Source organism: Mastomys coucha, chromosome X (assembly GCF_008632895.1).
Source record: "Mastomys coucha isolate ucsf_1 chromosome X, UCSF_Mcou_1, whole genome shotgun sequence".
NCBI classification, from domain to species: domain Eukaryota; kingdom Metazoa; phylum Chordata; class Mammalia; order Rodentia; family Muridae; genus Mastomys; species Mastomys coucha.
The window spans coordinates 75,096,320-75,100,458 of NC_045030.1; positions in this window are offsets into that span (position 1 = coordinate 75,096,320).

The window sequence follows — 4,139 nt, forward strand, 5'->3', positions numbered from 1 at the left end:
AAATACCTTCCATTTCATAATTGTGGCAAATAAATGGGCAAGAGAAAAGAATCCCAGGTCTCCGATGCCATACTGCATTCACAGCCTGTCCTCATTAAGACTGAAATCACAACAAAGGGAGGACTATGTGTGCTCCTCATCACAGTCCTTCATAGATAGGATTCTATCTATAGATATATTACATAGATAACGTGCAACCTCCTAGCCAGTCACCAAGTCCAAGAAAAGCTCTGGCCTTGAGTTAGGCAAAGCTGGGCCACTCTTCACCTTCTTCCTTGGTCCTACTAGCCCAACAATTCTAAGGGAAAATTCAAGAATCCAGTAGTTGCTCAGTCAACAAGGCTGGATATCTGGTCTTCAGTACACACCGGAATCCTGGAGAAGTAGGCTCTATGCCAGTAAAGGAATGGACTTGCCAGCCAGAGAGAGAGCAAAGAGATTGAGCTTATATTTTGTCCTTTATACAGGATGCCAACAGAAGGCATGGACTAGATTAAAGGTGCCTCACTCTACCTCAAAGATACAGATTAGAAGTGGTCTTCCCACTTCAAATTATTTAATTAAAAAAAAAAAAAACTTGACTCCTAACAGCAGAGACAGGGGTTGTCTCTGACTCTGTTGCCTGCCTTTGGATCCCTCTCCCCTGACTTAGCTGCCTTGTCTGGCCAAAATAGGAAAAGATGTGTCTAGTCATACTGCAACTTGATATGCCAAGGCTGGTTGATATCCACGGGAGGCTTCCCCTTCTCTGAGGAGAAAAGGGAGAGAGGATGGGGTAAGAGGAGGCGAGAGGGAAGGACTAGGAGGAGAGGAAGGAGGGAAAGCTGTGATAGGGATGTAAAGTAAATTAATTAATAAAAAGAAAAAAAGAAGAAAAATCCCTCACAGGCATGCCCAGACATTTGGGATTTAGTAGATTCCAAGTCAAGTTAACAGCCAAGAACAGCCACGACAGTGCTTTTATCCATTGAGCTATCTCCCTAGACTGTAGCTGCTCTTTGCTACTTTGTGTTTTTCATTTACCGGCCCATTATTGGCCTCATGTTTCAAACCTTATCACCAGATAGGAAGAAAAAAGGATAGAGGAGAGAGAGGGGGAGGGGAGAGGGAGAGAGGGAGAGAGGGAGGGAGAGAGGGAGGGAGAGATGAATCTAATTTCTTCTTGACTACTAACAAACTGCAACCCCCCTCCACCTCCTGCAAAGACCACCAACCACCAACCCCACCTCTCAAGGCCCTAGCATTTATATACCCTCTGAAAAGTTCTCAGACTTCCAAACATCATACAATCGTTGAAACTATCTGCAGCTGGCAAAATCACACCCCTGTTAGAGCATGAGGCAAAATCAGTCAGCTGCTGTGGACAACCTGAACCATCCCCACACCCCACACTTGGGTTAAAATGAGTACCCATTCTTATAATATTTCTGTGCTTTTCAAAGAAACCAAAATGCCAAAAAAAATTGTCACTACATCAAACCCTCTAGAAAATTAAGTTTGTTTACAAACTCTAGGGCTATTCATATTTTGTTATGCTTCTCAGTTTGGAAATTGACTTGTGTCCATTTTATCTAACTTCTTAAATGATTGGTGTGAAGTTTCCTATTATATGCCCTCTTTCTTTTCTTATTACCTACATGATCTGTGGTAATATATTTTTCATTTCTGATACCAATGATTACATATATCACCTTTTTCTTATTTAACCTTCGAAGGGTTATAAATCATGTTATTTTTAAAATATGTATAATTTGCTCATTTTATCCTCAGTTTGTCTTTTTCTATTTTGTCCATCTCTGCTCTTGTCTCTAATACCTCCTTCCTTATACTTACTTATTTTTCACTTACTTTGCTATTCTTTTCTCCTAGTCTTGGTAGTGAGATTCTGTCTCATAAAATGAAAAAAAGAGAGAACTATAAATAATATGGTTTATGAACTCACACATAAAACATTCTAAAAAACATCTTTAGCAATGCGTCTTTAAAAATGTTAAAGGATTGCTCACCATGACAAGAGTTGCTCAAGGAAATACAAATCCAGATGTAATTCAATTTATTAACAAATGAAGAAAGGAAGAACTGGATAATTAACTCAAATAATTGCAACATAATCATTTGAGAAACTCCAACATCCACTGCAGATTTTTTTTAAAAATTTATTTATTATTATACGTAAGTACACTGTAGCTGTCTTCAGACACACCAGAAGAGGGCATTAGATCTCATTAAGGATGGTTGTGAGCCATCATGTGGTTTCTTGGAATTGAACTCAGGACCTCTGGAAGAGCAGTCAGTGCTCTTAACCACTGAGCCATTTCTCTAGCACCACTGCAGATTTTTTAAAGAATTATTTTAAAGTCCCAGAAAACAAAATGGCAAATTTCTTAACATGAGAATGAATATCTGTGACAAACTCTTAAGTCATGTCATACTTAAGATCAAAAAGTGGGTATTTACTTTCTAAAATCAAGATGTCTACTCTCATATCTTTTGTTTAATATTTTATTGGAGATGATAGCAAGAAAAATTAGCAACAAACAAACATGTTTGATTCATGTAGCATCTCTTGAAATTCTCACTTCTTAATATGATCAGATTGACAGTTTCTGGAATTTTGTATTGTAGATGCACAACAGACTAAGAATATCATCACAGTGTTGACTGAGGCCACCAAAGAGGGTACACTGTACAAGTCTAGGAAATACAAACAACTTTGAAAACATGAAGCAAATCACTGGCTATCTGGCCATAGGGGAGGAGGAGAAAGTGATTAGCAGGGCGTGATGAAACTTTGAGGATAACTATTGACTTCATTTAGGTGAAGACTTCATAGTTGCATGCATGTTTATGAAACCTTGCTGAAGTATGGTGTTTAAATCACAGTTCAGTTACCATAGTTTAATTTTCAAACACACATGTACACAGACAAACAACTGTGTAGAGTTAGGCAAATGATTTGAGCAGCCACATTGCAAAGGAAGATACAGGAATGAACATAAAACATATTTAATGTAATTAGTCATCAAGGAAATGATCACAGAAATCACTCACACCCACTTGAATGGATAAAAATAAAGGCTGGCAACCCAAATGTTGATGAGGATGAGAAATGAAATGAACTCTCACACATTTCTGGTAGGAGTCTCAATTGTGTATCCACTTTGAAAAACATTCTGGTAGTTGCTAATAATACAACTACCCTATGATGTGGCAAATTCTTCACATCAGGTTTTTACTACAGAAGAAAAAAGAAAGCATATGTTCACTCAGAAATATACACAACTATTCATATAGTGAATAGCAATCCCAATTGGAAACAGCTCACATGATAAAGTACAATGACAAATGACTCAGCAATGAAAGGAAAAGAAATATATTTCAGCAATATAGAGGAATCTCAAAAGTATCAGAATAAAGGAAAGAATTTGAACACAGAGTAGTAGAAAATAGTACACACTGTGCATTCCATTCACATGCAATAAGAATTACTCAAATAGGCTGTCTATAGTGAGAAATTTTAGAATAGTGGCGTTCCTGTGGAATTGTGCTGGAATAGGATGTGTGGAATGGGAATGGAAAATTTCCAGACTTCTCATAATGGTTTGTGTCTGGAGAGGGGTTTAGGAAAGGTATTTGTCAAAACTTACCATATAGATTTGTACATTTTACTGAAAGTAAATTTTGCCTCAAAAAATAAATGAATAAAAGGACAGTAAAAAAGTGGACCTCTAGTTAATGCTACACTTGATGAAGTAGCTAGTGAAGTGTACTAATTGTGCATTATTTGAAACACATCAGTAAAATTAAGACAAGCATAAAGTCCAGCAAATACAACATAATATTATTATACAGAATTAAAGATGGGTACATAGGTACCAGCCTTCTACTGTTTAGTATGTTGCAGAGTTTTCATAATAAAATGTAGGGAAAAAATAAGAAAAATGTTATCTAACAAGAATAGAAAGTACATTATTTTCATTATTACTAGTACCTCTTCTCCCTTCCTCCCTGTACTCCAGGACCCCCTCTGTGCGTGTATGTTCATGTCTGTATGTGTGTATTTGTGTGTTCCAGTGTATACATACGTGTGTGTGTGTGTGTGTGTGTGTGTGTGTGTGTGTGTGTGCTTGTGGAAGTCA